The sequence below is a fragment of the Pieris napi genome, chromosome 16, assembly GCF_905475465.1.
Source record: "Pieris napi chromosome 16, ilPieNapi1.2, whole genome shotgun sequence".
NCBI classification, from domain to species: domain Eukaryota; kingdom Metazoa; phylum Arthropoda; class Insecta; order Lepidoptera; family Pieridae; genus Pieris; species Pieris napi.
This window is the reverse complement of record NC_062249.1, coordinates 3,557,549-3,563,548: the sequence shown is the minus strand read 5'-3', so window position 1 is coordinate 3,563,548 and position 6,000 is coordinate 3,557,549.

Sequence of the window (6,000 nt, the reverse complement as noted above, 5' to 3'; positions counted from 1 at the left end):
CCATTTTCTTCAATGCAAATTTTAGGGAAACATCAGCTGTAAGTAATGTTGCATCGCGTCGACATAGCGCCTCGACGACAGTTTTAATAACATCCAATATTTTTTGGATCTCATCTTTATTTCTCCAGTCATCATCAATAAATACAATATCTGTTTTTAAATCAATTAAAGCTTTTAATTAAAAAAAAATATCACCTGCAACACCCCGCACAACGCGCGACGAGCTTCGCTACACCCTCCCCTCTCCAATGCTCCACACTTCATTCTATGAATCACGTCTTGAGATGGACGCGCGGAACGCGAATTTAACTTGCAAGGCTTGTTTTATTGGTAGGAACGTAGCAACCAAGCTACTTTTTACGTTTTAAATAATAATTTATCAGAGCGTCTTTTTATTCAATTTACTTATTATTGCATTCGAAGTGAATAAATAGCAATAACAAAAGTATTAAAAAAAACCCGAAAAACCCGAGTTTTAAAAATTAAACCCGGGTTTTTTTGAAAGTCCCAGAACCGGGAAAACCCGGGTTTTTTCGGTCCGGGTAAACCCGGGCTCGATGCCCTAACTGCCACAGGGACCAGATTTTTTAAATTTGTTTTAATTTTATTTTTATTAATTTTTATTATTACTATGTTGGTTAAGAAAATTGTAAATACTGTATATTTGATTGCTATGTTTATTCATGGTCATGTACCTACTTTGAAATGTATAAAACGATATATTTTATTACATGGGTTTTTTTATGTACAGGCAAATGCGTAGGAGGCTCACCTGATGTAAAGTGATACCACCGCCCATGGACACTTACATTGCCAGGAGGCTCACAAGTGCGTTGCCGGCCTTTTCAGAAATGGTTACGCTCTTTTCTTGATGTCCCTAAGTCGGTTTAGCATTATATTATATTTCTTTCTATGAAAACGTAATATGAATCTAAATTAATGAAAGTATTATTTTAAAAAGAATAAATAGAAAACTAAAATAAATTTTAAAATCCCTGCGGTACTTTTAATGCTGCCATATTTAAATCATTAAATACGGGTTATGAAATACAAGGCAATTTTTCGGAAGTCGGTGCGAAGTCATAATAGTCAAGTTGAATGTATATATTTGTGTGTATAATGTGTATATGTATGTAATCCAATATCACACCCATCCATAAATCAGGCAATAAAATGGAAATTTCAAACTACCGTCCCATTTCTCTACTCCCAACACTCGCTAAAATTACAGAAAAAATCATTAACGTCAGATTACTGAATTATTTGGAAAAAGAATCTATCCTTGCGAACAATCAATTCGGTTTCAGACATAATAGATCTACAGAGGATGCAACCGCTGGATTGGTTGAGACCATAAGTTCCAAATTAGATGAAGGACAAAGGTGTATTGGTGTTTTTCTTGATCTAGCCAAAGCTTTTGACACTGTTTCCAGACCACTGCTAATCGAAAAATTAGAAAGACAAGGAATTCGTGGAAATATCCTCTGTTGGTTTAAGTCCTATCTACTCTATAGAAAGCAGAGGGTTCGAGTTGATGGGTATAGCAGTCAACTGGAAAACGTTTCATGTGGTTTGCCCCAGGGAAGTGTTCTTAGTCCAACGCTTTTTTTAGTGTACATTAACGATTTATGTTCACTCGCACTCACTAATGCTTAGCTCTTTTCATTCGTTGATGACACAGCTATAGTCTTCTACTCACACTCTTGGGAACAAGCCACACGGTTAGCTCATTTAGGTCTTCGCCAAATCTCTCAATGGCTTTTAGATAATCTCCTATCCTTAAATACGTCTAAGACCAAATACATATGTTTTCACATATCGAAATCCAGCAAACCAAACCCTGTTCCGCCTATTAAATTACACTCATGTTTGAACCTTCACAGCAACTGCAACTGTCCTCTCCTGGAACCCACTAAAACAACCAAATACCTGGGATTAATTATTGACTCAAGGCTTTGTTGGGGGCCTCAAATAAACTACCTATGTTCTCGAGTTCGCAAACTTATAAATGTATTCAAACGCCTTAGAAAGCCTGCTGATCCACATACAATCAAGATAGTGTACACTGCATTATGCCAGTCGATATTATCTTACTGCATCGGTTTGGGGTGGAGCGGCATTGTCTTCAATGCTGAAAATTGAGCGCACCCAACGTGCCATTCTTAAGATCTCATATAAGAAACCTTTCCGCTACTCAACTTCAAAATTGTACAATGAAACAAAACTTTTAACTGTGAGACAATTATATTAAATAGCAATATGCAGACTTTTTTGGAAACAAACACCCACCGCACCGCATCAAACAAAACGCAAACTCATATTTAAGCAACCCAAAACTCGCACTTTCTTCGCCCAACGCTTTTTCTCCTTCCGAGGCCCTTTCATCTTTAACCACTTCATTAAAAACAAAATTATCACTAATATTTCAAAAAACACATTACATACATTTACATCTCAAACGATATCTTATTAACCTGTCGTATTCTGAAACTGAAAATATTCTTATTGTACAAAAATAGTTTTAATATAAATGTGTAGAAATAATTAATATAACTTATAAAATACTGTTTTCATGTCAAAAGGAAGAGACTGGCTGCCCACAACACAGGGAATCCTAGTGTGGGGGCCAGTGCACTTTACTTTATCTAAATATCTTGTATATTGTGCATAATAAAGTTTTTTTCTTTCTTTCTTTCTATGTATATATCTTCATCAAGCCATATTTTTATGTAAATATATGTAAGACTATTTTTAAATGGGTTAAAATAACATTGTAAAGCAAAATAATACTTTAAATTTAAAACATCAATGTAACAAAAATGCTGGTTTTATCGCTAAATAACTTTCGAATAGGCAATAGAATGATATCGGTTGAACAAGTGATAAAGCGATATAATACGTACTTTCACTTGAAGCGATAAACCACTTTGTTTTTTATCATTACTATACATTTTATACATCATTATATGTCACAAATATAATATTTTGCAAAAAAAACGGGCATATAAGGAAATTTACGTTTTAAGGTCGATTTCAGTTAAATTTAGTTTAATTATCTGACGTAGTCTGTACACTTATAATCGCGTAAATTAATACGCGTGAAGTGAATTCTGGCCAATTTTTTTAATTAATTCATTAAAACCGATTTTTTTTTATAGAAAGGGGCAAACGGGCTGGAGGCTCATCTGATGTGATACAGCCGCCTATTTACACTCTCAATGTCAGAGGGTCAGCCTATAAACGAGCCAGTTGGCAATAAACGAGGGTGACCTCTTATCAAAATCACTGCTTGCATCCTTCTGGGCATGTAAAAAATCACTTTATTTATTTGACGAAAAAAAATTGGTACTTACATTCTAAAGGTTATGGTAGGGGAGCCCACGATGCTAAATGGGGATTTACTCGAGCGTCGTAGAGACCTATTGGGATGCAAAGCTTAGATAAAAAGAAGAAAAAAATGTTATATGATAAATTCCTTTTCATCAGTGGGGGAAGCGGCTATAGATAGTTAAATATGTAAAAAAAAACTGTTGCATGGACATCCTCGAGCGCGTCAGATATTGATAGCATCTATGCCCTACGTATTTTTAATAATGTACGTATGTTAATCTGATCGTTTGCATGATGCGGGTGGTTGTATTTAAGGGTTGAAAATTAAAAAAAAAAAAAAATTATCGAGCGCGTCAGATTTTCTAAGGGAGTGTTAAGTGCACCAAAAAAAAGCTCTCATTCACTAATCTGACGATTTCGATGGGACGCAAACCCACAGCCATTTTCTTAATTTGCAAAAAAAAATCGCAATTTTGAAATACTCAAGCGCGTCAGATTAAGATATATGTGGTTCATCTTTATGTTCTAAACGTACTGTCTCATAATCTGACGATTATCTAGAGGGATTCGCCTGATCTGCCAAAAAAAAAATAGAAAAACGGTTCACCTAAAGGGCCATCCCTGCAACTTCCCGCTAATTCCATTCCTGGGCGCTTAAAATTGATATTTTGAGCTCGCTGAGTTCAAAGAAATAACATTTCTATGCATTTGAGCTCTCCCAGCTCGAAAGTCTGATAGAAGTTTCATAGAACACTATTTTTGGAATTTTCAAACCGCAATAACTTTTGAATGGTTCAAGCAATTTTCACGCGGTTGGCGGCATTCGACGCAGTTTTATCATCCTCATAAATAATTTTGCAATTTTAATTGATCGAACCACAAATTTCGGAGTAATCCCGAAAAAACAGTTTTTCGGGTTTCTTTCGTGTACGATATCTCTCGAACGAATCAACCGCTTTTGACCAGCTTGGTGGCGATCGACGTGGTTTTTCAAGCTCAAAGGCGGATTAGTTTTTGAAGTTGATCGATAAAGAAACCACTTTAAAAAAAAATATTTCTTATTTTTTTAAGATTTTTCAAAATTTCTCAAAATCTATCGGTCCGAATCGGTTCAAATTCACAGGAAATGTAATTTTGAGGGAAATATTTAGAACGCCGTTTAGTAGATTCCGATCGGTTTAAGGAAATGTAGGCATCACGCAGCTGCACGCATTTAACTTTATCGACGAATTTTTGTTATTTCGGCTTGCGGAAATCGTCAGATTATATATTTTTCATTATTCTTGAATTATTTCCTTCAAAATAAAAAAAAAATTAGCTACGCTCGAGAATGTCGAGATGACGTTTTTTTTTTACAACTTTGTTGCCCTCCCCTTTTTTTCCGTCACTCTCAAATTGTCAGATTAGTGGAATATACACTTTTTAGGATGTAATTAACTCACCCTACCTTAATCTGACGCGCTCGGGAATTTCTGATGGTCAATTTTTTTTTACTAAACTGATCCTGTCTCCTTCACGTGCTGCTTTATATATGGGCCTCATATTTTGTGGAGGTACTTAACCGGGTACAAGGTATCCCCCTATATATTAATCTGCCGCGCTTTAGTAAATCCCGAAATCCCCTCTTGGGCTCCCCTACCATTATAAACATACAATATGCAACGAATCGTTGTGTTTTCACTATTAATTTTGGTCAACCTCGTACATAGTGCTTGTGTTCGATGTTTTTGATAACGGATTGAGTAAAACTTTCCCATTCTTCTACAATGACTCTTTTTAACACAAATTCACAACCCACATCCTTAAAAATGGAATCTTCCTCTAGAGCAGTCAAAAATAAGTAGATATAATAAATAAAATTATTGTAGTTACAAAGTACGGACGCAGAAATGAACGGCCTCTGATTTTAGCTGTGTCGCGACTATTCACGTCAAAATTAATTTAGCTATGTATTTAGTTATTATCAAACACTTATTATTTGGTTATATACATTTATAGGCTTCGTTAAGTTTTGATCGCCAATTACAGCCGCAGCACACACGCATTTACACACTTGAAACGAACCGAATGGGAAAAGAGATTTTTTTATTTTTTTTATTGTCTTTGATATCTCTCATTTTATTTTTTTCTTTGATTTTTGTATTTTGTGTGTTTATGTGTGTGTGTTTTTGTTTGTAATAAATGTTACGTCTATGACTATTAAAAAAAAAAACACCTTATCATTCGAACAGTTTAACGATTTGTTTGTTTTATTTATCTTAACGCACCCAATCAAATGCTTTCGGAATTTCTGTTAACGTATTTTGCATGGAAATATCTAACTTTATCTTATACAAAATCCAATTACAAATGCGTCCTGTTGGCGACACTATCATTATAGTAATGCGACCTCATTTCATATAACCTGAATGTATTTGCCCGAGTAACTGACTTGCTAGGCTGTAATTTGTATCTCACTGTTTTTGTAGGAAGGAAATGTTGGCGAAAGCAAACAGCAAACATTACGATGTTATACGCCTCAGGTTCTTAAACCTAAAACTATCCCAAATTCTCTATGAAATTGCATTTCAAAGAAGGTACATTTAAATCGACGAAAAAAGGTTTTAATGCATAAAAAAAATCTTCTTTTTTTTCAAAATTGGAATAGTCGGCTTGACAGTTTAATATTAT